Here is a 13,575-nt window from a genome sequence, read left to right as displayed (position 1 = left end):
TGTATATGTATTTCATGTTTTTCTTTTTACTTATTATTTTTTTCTTATTTATTCATTTATTTTCTTTTTTTTTCGGTTGCTCGCGGCTGTTTTGTTGGGTGTCCTTTTCTCTTGCCAGGTTGCCCGGTGGATTCTTCTGGCTGCTGTATCTGTTCCCGTTGCTGGCCCCGAGGCTATTGGTTGAAAATAAATCGCGCATAATGCCGCATAGCAGAGCAACATCACGAAGTATTTGCACTGCGTGACAAACAATTTGTGCCAACATTGACAGACGCAGACATTTCGTACCCATGCCGGGCCAATAGAAGGGGCCAAGGGCGCGTGGTCGAGGGGCCAAATAGGGGGGACATACTCATACTCAGCGATAGCCGCATCCGTTTCCGTTGCTGCGACGACATGCGACGGCGACGGACAACTCGGTGCCAACTTGCCAGCTTCCAATTGCAGCAACAACGAGACAAATTGTTGCCGCAGTTGTTGTTGCTGCTGTTTTTCTTTGGCCACGTACGCCGGGGTGTTATTTGTAGTGCCAGCAGATGAGAAATGAGACAGAGACAAAAAGTGTCCTGGCCAGAGATAGAGTAAAAGCGAGAGCGAGAGGGAGAGAGAGAGAGAGAGAGAAAGGGGCAGATATAGCTGTCAAGCTGCGGCATGCTGTATAAATATTTTCATTAGGTTCTGCGCTGCGGCCGCTAATTGAAAAATCATTTGCCCAGCTCAATTAGGCGACAACGTGAACAACAAATGCAATTTTGTGCTGCAAATATTGAATTTGATGCAACAAATCAAAAGCCACGCGTACACACACACCCACACCCACACACACACAGACACACACACAGACACAGGCTATGTAATCAAAATAACAACAAGTGCTGCGCCCGCATCCGTAGATTGGAATTTGGGAATTGGGTTTTTGTGTATTGTTGGCCTGTTCTTGCCAGTTATATTGGCTTATAATGATATTCAAATGGCGGCGCATAGAAACAGTCGCTAATGTGACACACGAATTCATTTCAATTTGATTTATGCAAAATAAATAACAACAATGGCCAAAATGGCGCAACAATAATAGAAAAACAACAGCAGCAACAAAATTGGGCAACTAAAGTAAACAGAAAGTATGCTAAAAATTTTAAAAAACAAAAGCAACTTTGATTTTGAAGTTCTGGTTCGTTGGGCTCGATATCCCATATCGAAGGGTCTGTTTGCTCCTTTTTCGGCAACCATGCCCAGCCCCCGCCCCCAGCTGCCGCTTGTCACTTGTTTCATTCGATTGGCCAATATTACGCATTTCTTTTCATTTATCTATGCATATATATATATATATATATATACATATATATATTTATATGATTTATTAAAATATTTACCCGTCGCATTGTGCAAAGTTACAGACACAAAGCAAAAATTTGCATAACTAATAAAAGTTCTCAGCTTGCGAAATATTTTGCATAAAAATTAAGTTGCTGCTTTTAAGATTTTAAGTCGAATCTTTTAGTTTATCAAATCACATTTATGTTGCTTCACATTTGAACTGAGCTTTGTTTTGGGCGCCTGTTTTACGAAGCTTATTTTTTAGGAATATTTAAGATATTTCTAGCATTCTTTTTTCTTTTTTGTGCAATTAATGCAATTAATGCATGGAGTTGGAATATGTATGTATTTTTTATTTAACTATTAAACATTATGAAGCCGAATTCTATTTTATCGGGATTTCTGGTCAAATAGTTTTTAAACATATTAAGTGTTTAAAAAATATAAAGTTATTTATAAAAAAATTCCAAATAAAAGTTTAAGCTACAGACATCTTAACTTTTCCAAGATATTCAATTGCTAAATTTATGCTTTTAATTTTCAACTAAATTCTTTTAATTTAATTTTAAATTTAAAATTATTTTCCAAAATTGAATGGCAGAAATACAACAAAAGCCTTCTGCGAAAATTTGATAGGACTAAGCCACTGCAGGGAAATTCAAAATTCTATAGAATAACTGAAAATGTGTTGACAGGCGTTCTTCTATAGAGGTTAAGCGTAATTAAAATGGCCAACAAAGCTTTATATCTGTCGAGTTGAGTTGCCAGCGTTTCACCCGTTTCGCCCGTTTCGCCCGTTTCACCCGTTTCACCTGGGCGACGCTTTCAAATGCTGCAGCATCGAGTTGACTCCTTGCAATTTCGCCCGCTATTCAACCCTTTGATGTGTATTGTGCGCTGCATATCAAGTTAATTAAAACGCATTCATTCAAAGTGCCAGCTATGCAAAATTGCAGACACTTCTCGACTCCCTCTCCTCCTCTCTTGCCCTATCTCCCTCTTTTGCTATCCCACTCTCACTCTCTCTCTCTCTCTCTCTCTGTCTCTGTCTCGCCTTGGCATTTGTCAGTTTGTTTTTTGAAGTCTTTATTTATGTTTCTGTTTGTTTTCTTTTTTTTGGGGGTCAGCTCTGACTGGGTCATTGGCAACGTTGCTGCACATAATAGCGCTCAATCAGCGAGTGTTGTTGTTGTTGCTGTTGTTGTTGTTTGGGTTGTCATTTATTAATTATGCACAGCAGCTGCAGCAGCATGCAAATTGCGTATACGCCAGCGACACCGCCAGCGACAAATGCTAATTAAATAGTAGCTAATGCAGCACAATACAATGCTGATTGGTCTATGGCCATTCATAAAAATAGCCTCGAGCATGCCACATGCCGCATGCCACACGCCACACGCCACACGCCACATGCCACCTGACTTGTAAATGCCACAATCAGTAAGCTTCTTGGTCGTCTAACTCTGATGTGCTAATGGTTAATGCGCATCAGGCGGCTCAGGTGTATCAGATTCAATAACTGTTCAAGTGTGTGTTTGTGTGTGTGTGTGCGAGAGTGTGACAAGCTGTGTGTGCGTGTGCCTTAGCACTTTACTATTTAACGTAGTCGCATTAATACGCTTCAATAACTGAATATAATTGATGTTTAAAAAGTCGCACAAAAGTTACGATAAGTATTTTCCTTATATATATATATATTTAATACTATATATATACAGTTATATATGTATATATCTGTGTAAATATATGTATATGTATCTATTGTAAATGGTTTATGCTTTTGTCATAAGATTTTGTGCGTCTGGCAGCTGCAACCATTCCCGACCTCAAATCTCGTCCAGCCTCAATAGCCATGCCAACCCCCTGTGTGTGTGTGTGCGCGCGTGTGTGTGCGTGTGTGCTTGTATAAGTCAAACATTAATTGGCACTTAAAGCCATTTAATGTTCACATGACGCGTTCATCGATACATCTTTATATATATAAATTTCTTTTTGCGAAAAATGAAAACAATTTTGATGTTTTCACAGCGTTTCCACTTTTAACGATATATTGAAAAGTAACTGGCAAATGATATTTATGAGCATAATATACAATACATATACTTACTTGTATGTATGTGCGTGTGTGTCTGTGTGTGCTTTCTTGAGGTTACTTACTTGGCTCGGCTTGGATTACAGCATGTAATGCATATGAATAGTTGCCATTAGCTTTTAATTACAACAGCTGAAAGCACATCATGGCTATGTGTGTGTGTGTGTGTATGTGTATGAGTATGTGTGTGTGTGTTAATCATGTAACTAAGCTGATTTGGTGTTAAATGAAAGTTGCAGCTCTCAGTTAATCCATTTGCACAGCTATACAAACTGCAAATGGAACTCCAAAGCGGAAGTGTTGAGCTGTGGCAGCGTGAGAAGCGGGCTGCGGGCAGGGGGGCAAAGCGAGAGGCGAGACAGCAGGAAACAGAAGTTGATTGTCAGTTTGGTTTGTCGCCTGAATTCATTTGGTCTATGCCTTTGTGCTTTTGTATTTTAGTACTCTTCTTTTTTTTTTTTTCCTACTTTGCTTGTAAGGTTTTTGTGCATTCCCCGTTTCGCTTTGGTGTGGTAAGTTTTACTTCTCTTTTTTTTTTTTTTTTTTTTTTTTTTTGGTTTAACAAAAAGGGCAACAATTAACGCTTCGTTAGAGTTGATGTTAACTGACTGCGTAAAGATTTGAATAAATAAATAATACAAGAGTTCATTTAAGTCTTGGGCTTAATTCTGTTATTTTAATTTTGTGCATAGATTGGAAATTGAATGTCTTTTGCGCTTCTCGCTTCTTCAGATATTTAAAGCAGCTCTTTAATCGATTTAACCTTTTCTATTCTTTAAGTCAAAAGTTTTGGACTAAGATGATATTCAGCTGACTTTAAACAGAACTTGATTCTTTTGAAAAATGCATCGGACCTTATATCGGATTTTTTTTACGTTTTGGCCATAAAGTTTGATCTAGTTCTTGCATTATTTGACGCATTTTTTGCTTGTTTTCTTATCGAAAATTTGCTTGGTAACTTGAATTTATGTCTATTAGTAACGTTTGCTGGCCATAAAAGTGCCAGCTTCCTCTCTCTAACTACTTTAGACTGTCTAACTGTTATCTCTACCTCTCTCTCTCCCTCTCTCTCATACGCTCTCTCTGTGTGTCTCTGTCTCTTGGTGTCTATTGGATTAGATCTAAGTCAATATAGTTTAACGGCGCGCAGGCCAACAAATTTCTTTTATTGCTCGCATAGCCAACGCATAAAATCCCGATATGCAGCAACTGTCTGGCTGCGCACACACAAAAACACACGCAGACATACACCAACACACACGTAGACACACACACGGATAGACACACACCATTGTGCACAGCCAGGCACAGGCAGATATTGCCACAGACCTGGCCTTGTTGCGGCTCCGGGCTGCATATGAGCTTTGGCCATAAATTTAGCACCCGCCATGGCAGTTGGCAGTTGGCAGCTGCTGCACCCGTTCACAGCCCCCCTACCTCTAGCTCCGAGCACGCCCAGCCGCCCCTCCTCTCTGTCTACAGAGGCAGCCCTTGCCTAGGTCGGAGCTCTGCTCTTTCGTTGGCTGCGTTTGTTTGGTGCAATTAATGAGGCTGTCGTCGTTGTTGTCCTCGTCCTCGTCGCCCTCCCCGTCGTGTGTTATCAACAGGTGTTAAATTTCAATTTCCAGTTTATTGCTTATTAGTCAGAGTCAACGGTAAACGGTAAACGGCAACGGTAAACGTTATAGCCAGTGCAGCCTGTGGCTGTTGTTTGTAATTTAAACGAAATTAAATTCGGCCCCATGTCAGCTTAGCGCACGTGTAAGCCAGAGAGAGAGACAGAGAGAGAGAGAGAGAGAGATTGCCTTGGGCTAAGGAACATTAATTAAAGTTGACGTTTAGGTGTTAGCACTGTGCCTGCGATATATCACAATGATCAATCACGCAACGGACACAGGACACGGGACACGGGATGCAGGACGCAGGACTCAGAGGCCAGAGGCCAAGAACGAGACACAGCCACAGACATGCTGTGCGAAATTGAGATGTAGATGGCCAGGCCGAGACGGAGACCAAGACCGAGAAGGAGACGGAGACGGAGACGGAGACTGACACTGGGCAAGACTGAGACGCAGGCAAATTGCTTTGTGGTCGTGTCTCTGGTCAATTCAATTTGCCAGTTTGATTTGTTTGGCTTTTGGTCGAGTTCGGCTGGGTTGTGTGGCTGGCACGTTTAAGCATTTGAACTGGCACGTCTATATCATAAATTTAGCTGCCATATGTTGGCCACACACGCACGCACACACACAAACACACGCGACGACACACAGTCATAACTCAATGCAACGGAATTTTATGCGGCGATAAACAAGCACGAGAACGACGACAACAGCGAACACTAAACAACAACTAAGTCACATTGAATATTTAATATTTAATATGGTAAAAGCAAAAGTTAATAATCTGCGCATTATCTACTTACCCAGCCATATGGCACACCACAAAACATTCGCATTCTCTTCCGTTCGCTTGGCGCCCCAAATTGTATGCTACAGTTTTTTGTTTATCTGTTTGTTGTTTTTATTATTATCATTATTATTATCTCCTTTTTTTTTTTTTTTTGGTGTTTTCATTTTTGTTTTTAGAACTTAACTTGTACTTTCACTTGAGTTTTGTTAACAACAATTTGTTGTGTCTGTGTGTGTCAGTGTGTGTACACAGAGAGCTCTTGTGGGCTGGCTGCGCCTGGAGCTGGAGCAGTGCCAGTTTCAGAGCACAGTACCACAACCGTTGCCAGTCAGACTGTGACTGTTATGAAGCCTGATAATTTATCGGGCAGCAAGTCTAGCAGCGCATGCTGCGACGGCACACGGCGGCAGCGGCGGCGTCTCTGTTGCTGCCAGCTGCCGCTGCTGTCGCCGCCGCCGCCGCTGACAACCCTCGCCATGGTGGGGGGGACCACGTATCTATGGTAACTTGGGCGCGGTGTACTAAACAGCACAGCACACAGCGCAACAGTTCGAAAAGGGATGAAAAACGTTGTCGCCTGTTGAAGCAGCTCCTTTTCGCTCAGCTCGCAATGGAATCCACAAACGGCAACCAGTTGACATCTACACATATGCTGGGCGGGTGGCGAGTGGTGGGGAGGGCGTTGGGGGGGGGAGGGGACAGGATATGCAGTTGTTGTTGGCGCTAGCTGCAAGCTGCAGGACATCGGCACCCAGCCCGTCCACCTGTAGTCGGTGGCCTACGCTGCGTATACGTGTTGTATGTGGATTGCATTCGCTGTTGTTATTGCTAAAAGTGGGCGCCAACTGCGCCGGCGCCGGCTGCCAACAAGTGAAGCAACAAGCAGCAGCAGCAACAAGCAGCAACAGCAGCAGCAGCAGCAGCAGCAGCGGCGGCGGCAGCAGCAGCAGCAGCAGCAGACGTCTGGCCCAGGGCAACAGAGTGAGTGGGAACGAGAGAGCGAGAGAGAGCGCGAGAGCGCGCGCACGCCCACGCCAACAGGAGCGAAAGAGCGCGCACGAGTGTGTGTGGCGGCCACACATTAGTAGCAACAACAGCAACAACAACAACAACAGCAGCAACAACAACAACCATATGGACAGCTGGCGGCGTTTTTTATTTTTATTTTATTTTAGTTTGTTGTTGTTGTGTTTTTTTTTTCGCTGTTTTTTTTTGTTTGTTTTTTGCTCTGCTCATGCTGTTTGCTGTTGGGAGTTTTGGTCGCCGTCTACTTATTATTATGCTTAATTTTTACCGAGCTGCCATTAAAGCAGCACACGGCAACAACAACAACAACAACGACAACAACAACAGCAACAACAACAAAAAAGCAGAGACTGCAGGCATTTAAAGTAAGCAGGCATTTGGTTTTTAGCGGCTGGAGTAGGCGGGCGGTAGCTGAAGCTGGAGTTGAGCTGCTGCGTCCATATGTGATGGCATTTATTGGTATAGGAAGCAAACAAGCAAAAAGTAACAAGTATGTCTCATATGTTTTTGCTTTTACTTAGCTGCGGCTAAGGCTGCCAGCAACAACAACAATGTGAACAACGACAACAACAAACGCTGGCGCCGGCTACATTGACAACGACAATTCGCCGGGGAGGGAGAGGCTTGGCAGACGGGACGCTCAAAAGTCAATTGTTTGCGCCTGCACGAGGGTCTGCGTAACTTTCGAAATATACGATGCATAAGTGTGTGCGTGTGTGTGTGTGCATGTCTGTGTGTGTAAGTGTGTGACTGATATATGAGTACGTGATTGTGGTGTGTGTCTTGGCGAACTTGTTGCTGCCCGCTTTCAGCAAAGTTGCAGTCGAACTTCGCACACACATCCGCACCCTCAGCCGCCTTTAAGTTTTAGGTAATTGTGCAGCTAAATTGGCAAATAGCTGACATATAAACGCCACCTAACTCAAGTGCCAACTAACTAAGTCGAACAGCTTGCGATCCATTAGGGAATTTGCACTTTTCATAGCATACTTTTTGGGGCACATGCAAAATACTTCCGTCTTAATAGTCTGCTGACTTTTGATGGCTTTTGGCATCGTTTTTGGAAGGACTTTAAATAGTTACAACTGTTATAACTCTAATACCACTTAAATTTATTGTTATTGTTAGCATTTTTTAATGAATAACAATGGAGAAAATGTGTTTGAAAATGACTTTTCATATCTTTCTAGTGTATTTTGATTTCAGAAGCCCTCAGAAGCTCAAGTTAAGCTACAAATAATTGGGAAAGCAAATTAATTCATATTTTTTACTTTTTTCCTTATTTTGGGTCATCTCTTAGATTACGGATTTTCGGATGGCAATCGATGGTCGGGATCCGTACGAGTAGAAAGAGGTATATCATTCCGAAATCGAACTATATTTTCCCGAGATATTTCAATTAGAAATTTGTATGATATACTTAAAAAGGTTATATATTCGCCAAATTAAGACCGATCGTGATCGCGAAATCATACCGTATTTATCCGAGATATTTAAATTATTTAAGTATTTCAGATATTTAAATATCAAAGTCCCGTTTCCTAAGAGTAATATCGTTTGAGCTTCAGCGGATTTTGTAGCTTTCAGCAAAATCGGCTTCGCTTGCCTACGAAACAGAAGATGGTTCCTAGTTGACCCCAATATCTTTGGTCATATACCACAGATATAGTCCTGGTGAACCTAAATCCCCAAAGCACTAAGCCTTGCAGAATGCGCAAGTATATGGTCTACAATATGTATGAATGCCCTTCTTTCATGCCCCTGACCCATACCCTGATGCTCCTGAAAGTCTCCTTTTTTCAGCTTTTTTAAGGACTTTAGTCCTTTTTATTGCATACTCTGAATCAGCAGGACGAGGACTTGCTTTGGGCCAAGGCACATCGCAATAGTCCTTAAAACGCGTCAATTCTAGAGCGGCGGAGCTATGTCGTTTCGAAACGTCACATCTCCCCGTCAATTCTAGAGCGGCGGAGGTTATGTCGTTTCGAAGCGTCAGATCTCCCCTTCAATTCTAGAGCGGCGGAGCTATGTCGTTACGAAACGTCATATCTCCGCGTCAAATCTAGAGCGGCGGAGCTATGTCGTTACGAAACGTCATATCTCCGCGTCTATTCTAGAGCGGCGGAGCTATGTCGTTTCCAAGCGTCATATCTCCGCGTCAATTCTAGAGCGGCGGAGCTATGTCGTTTCGAAGCGTCAGATCTCCCCTTCAATTCTAGAGCGGCGGAGGTTATATCGTTTCGAAGCGTCATATCTCCAAGTCAATTCTAGAGCGGCGGAGCTATGTCGTTTCCAAGCGTCAGATCTCCCCTTCAATTCTAGAGTGGCGGAGCTATGTCGTTTCGAAACGTCACATCTCCCCGTCAATTCTAGAGCGGCGGAGGTTATGTCGTATCGAAGCGTCAGATCTCCCCTTCAATTCTAGAGCGGCGGAGCTATGTCGTTACGAAACGTCATATCTCCGCGTCAAATCTAGAGCGGCGGAGCTATGTCGTTACGAAACGTCATATCTCCGCGTCTATTCTAGAGCGGCGGAGCTATGTCGTTTCCAAGCGTCATATCTCCGCGTCAATTCTAGAGCGGCGGAGCTATGTCGTTTCGAAGCGTCATATCTCCGCGTCAATTCTAGAGCGGCGGAGCTATGTCGTTTCGAAGCGTCATATCTCCGCGTCAATTCTAGAGCGGCGGAGCTATGTCGTTTCGAAGCGTCATATCTCCGCGTCAATTCTAGAGCGGCGGAGCTATGTCGTTTCGAAGCGTCATATCTCCGCGTCAATTCTAGAGCGGCGGAGCTATGTCGTTTCGAAGCGTCATATCTCCGCGTCAATTCTAGAGCGGCGGAGCTATGTCGTTTCGAAGCGTCATATCTCCAAGTCAATTCTAGAGCGGCGGAGCTATGTCGTTTCGAAACGTCATATCTCCGCGTCAATTCTAGAGCGGCGGAGCTATGTCGTTTCGAAGCGTCATATCTCCGCGTCAATTCTAGAGCGGCGGAGCTATGTCGTTTCGAAGCGTCATATCTCCAAGTCAATTTTAGAGCGGCGGAGCTATGTCGTTTCGAAGCGTCATATCTCCAAGTCAATTTTAGAGCGGCGGAGGTTATGTCGTTTCGAAACGTCATATCTCCCCGTCAAATCTAGAGCAGCGGAGCTATGTCGTTTCGAAACGTCATATCTCCCCGTCAAATCTACAGCAGCGGACCTATGTCGATTCGAAGCATCAGATCTCCCTGTCAATTCTAGAGCGGCGGAAGTTATGTCGTTCCGAAACGTCACATCTCCCCGTCAATTCTAGAGCGGGGGAGGTTATGTCGTTTCGAAACGTCATATCTCCCCGTCAATTCTAGAGTGGCGGCGGTTATGTCGTTTCGAAACGTCAGATCTCCCCGTCAATTCTTGAGCGGCGGAGCTATGTAGTTTCGAAGCGTCAGATCTCCCTGTCAATTCTAGAGCAGCGGAGGTTATGTCGTTTCGAAACTTCATATCTCCGCGTCAATTCTAGAGCGGCGGAGGTTATGACGTTTCGAAGCGTCATATCTCTCCGTCAATTCTAGAGCGGCAGAACTATGTCGTTTCGAAGCGTCATTTCTCCCCGTCAATTCTAGAGCGGCGGAGCTATGTCGATTCGAAGCGTCAGATCTCCCCGTCAATTCTAGAGCGGCGGAGCTATGTCGTTTCGAAGCGTCATATCTCCCCGTCAATTCTAGATCGGCGGAGCTATGTCGTTTCGAAGCGTCATTTCTCCCCGTCAATTCTAGAGCGGCGGAGCTATGTCGATTCGAAGCGTCAGAACTCCCTGTCAATTCTAGTGCGGCGGAGCTATGTCGTTTCGAAGCGTCAGATCTCCCTGTCAATTCTAGATCGGCGGAGCTATGTCGTTTCGAAGCGTCATTTCTCCCCGTCAATTCTAGAGCGGCAGAGGTTATGACGTTTCGAAGCGTCATATCTCCCCGTCAATTCTAGAGCGGCGGAGCTATGTCGATTCGAAGCGTCAGATCTCCCCGTCAATTCTAGAGCGGCGGAGCTATGTCGTTTCGAAGCGTCATATCTCCCCGTCAATTCTAGAGCGGCAGAGCTATGTCGATTCGAAGCGTCACATCTCCCCGTCAAATCTAGAGCGGCGGAGATTATGTCGTTTCGAAACGTCACAACTCCCCGTCAATTCTAGAGCGGCGGAGCTATGTCGTTTCGAAGCGTCAGAAATCCCCGTCAATTCTAGAGCGGCGGAGGTTATGTCGTTTCGAAACGTCACAACTCCCCGTCAAATCTAGAGCGGCAGAACCATGTCGTTTCGAAGCGTCACATCTCCCCGTCAATTCTAGAGCGGGGGAGGTTATGTCGTTTCGAAACGTCACATCTCCCCGTTTATTCTAGAGTGGCGGAGGTTATGTCGTTTCGAAGCGTCAGATCTCCCTGTCAATTCTAGAGCGGCAGAACTATGTCGTTTCGAAGCGTCACATCTCCCTGTCAATTATAGAGCGGCGGAGCTATGTCGTTTCGAAGCGTCACATCTCCCCGTCAATTCTAGAGCGGCGGAGGTTATGTCGTTTCGAAGCGTCAGATCTCCCTGTCAATTATAGAGACCGGCGGAGCTATGTCGTTTCGAAGCGTCAGATCTCCCCGTCAATTCTAGAGCGGCGGAGCTATGTCGTTTCGAAGCGTCACATCTCCCCGTCAATTCTAGAGCGGCGGAGCTATGTCGTTTCGAAGCGTCAGAACTCCCTGTCAATTCTAGAGCGGCGGAGCTATGTCATTTCGAAGCGTCAGATCTCCCCGTCAATTCTAGAGCGGCGGAAGTTATGTCGTTTCGAAGCGTCATATCTCCCCGTCAATTCTAGAGCGGCGGAGCTATGTCGTTTCGAAGTGTCATATCTCCCTGTCAATTATAGAGCGGCGGAGCTATGTCGTTTCGAAGCGTCATATCTCCCTGTCAATTATAGAGCGGCGTAGGTTATGTCGTTTCGAAGCGTCATATCTCCCTGTCAATTATAGAGCGGCGGAGCTATGTCGTTTCGAAGCGTCATTTCTCCCCGTCAATTCTAGAGCGGCAGAGGTTATGTCGTTTCGAAGCGTCAGATCTCCCTGTCAATTATAGATACCGGCGGAGCTATGTCGTTTCGAAGCGTCAGATCTCCCCGTCAATTCTAGAGCGGCGGAGCTATGTCGTTTCGAAGCGTCATTTCTCCCCGTCAATTCTAGAGCGGCAGAGGTTATGTCGTTTCGAAGCGTCAGATCTCCCTGTCAATTCTAGAGCGGCGGAGGTTATGTCGTTTCGAAGTGTCACAACTCCCCGTCAATTCTAGAGACCGGCGGAGCTATGTCGTTTCGAAGCGTCAGATCTCCCCGTAAATTCTAGAGCGGCGTTGGTTATGTCGTTTCGAAGCGTCAGATTTCCCTGTCAATTCTAGAGCGGCGGAGGTTATGTCGTTTCGAAACTTCATATCTCCGCGTCAATTCTAGAGCCGCGGAGGTTATGTCGTTTCGAAACGTCATATCTCCCCGTCAATTCTAGAGCGGCGGAGGTTATGTCGTTTCGAAACGTCATATCTCCCCGTCAATTCTAGAGCGGCGGAGGTTATGTCGTTTCGAAACGTCACAACTCCCCGTCAATTCTAGAGCGGCGGAGGTTATGTCGTTTCGAAACGTCATATCTCCCCGTCAATTCTAGAGCGGCGGAGGTTATGTCGTTTCGAAACGTCACAACTCCCCGTCAATTCTAGAGCGGCGGAGCTATGTCGTTTCGAAACGTCATATCTCCCCGTCAATTCTCGAGCGGCGGAGGTTATGTCGTTTCCAAGCGTCAGATCTCCCCGTCAATTCTAGAGCGGCGGAGCTATGTCGTTTCGAAGCGTCATATCTCCCCGTCAATTCTAGAGTGGCGGAGCTATGTCGTTCCGAAGCGTCACATCTCCCCGTCAATTCTAGAGCGGCGGAGCTATGTCGTTTCCAAGCGTCACATATCCGCGTCAATTCTAGAGCGGCGGAGCTATGTCGTTTCGAAACGTCATATCTCCCCGTCAATTCTAGAGCGGCAGAACTATGTCGTTTCGAAGCGTCACATCTCCCTGTCAATTATAGAGCGGCGGAGCTATGTCGTTTCGAAGCGTCACATCTCCCCGTCAATTCTAGAGCGGCGGAGGTTATGTCGTTTCGAAGCGTCATATCTCCCTGTCAATTATAGAGCGGCGGAGCTATGTCGTTTCGAAGCGTCATATCTCCCTGTCAATTATAGAGCGGCGGAGCTATGTCGTTTCGAAGCGTCATTTCTCCCCGTCAATTCTAGAGCGGCGGAGGTTATGTCGTTTCGAAGCGTTTGATCTCCCTGTCAATTCTAGAGCGGCGGAGGTTATGTCGTTTCGAAACGTCACAACTCCCCGTCAATTCTAGAACGGCGGAGCTATGTCGTTTCGAAGCGTCAGATCTCCCCGTCAATTCTAGAGCGGCGGAGCTATGTCTTTTCGAAACGTCATATCTCCGCGTCAATTCTAGAGCGGCGGAGGTTATATCGTTTCGAAACGTCACAACTCCCCGTCAATTCTAGAACGGCGGAGCTATGTCGTTTCGAAGCGTCAGATCTCCCCGTCAATTCTAGAGCGGCGGAGCTATGTCGTTTCGAAACGTCATATCTCCGCGTCAATTATAGAGCGGCGGAGGTTATATCTTTTGGAAGCGTCACATCTCCCGTCAATTCTAGAGCGGCGGAGGTTATGTCGTTTCGAAGCGTCAGATCTC

Source organism: Drosophila virilis, chromosome 5 (genome assembly GCF_030788295.1).
Source record: "Drosophila virilis strain 15010-1051.87 chromosome 5, Dvir_AGI_RSII-ME, whole genome shotgun sequence".
Classification (NCBI taxonomy): domain Eukaryota; kingdom Metazoa; phylum Arthropoda; class Insecta; order Diptera; family Drosophilidae; genus Drosophila; species Drosophila virilis.
Note: the sequence above shows the minus strand (reverse complement) of the source record.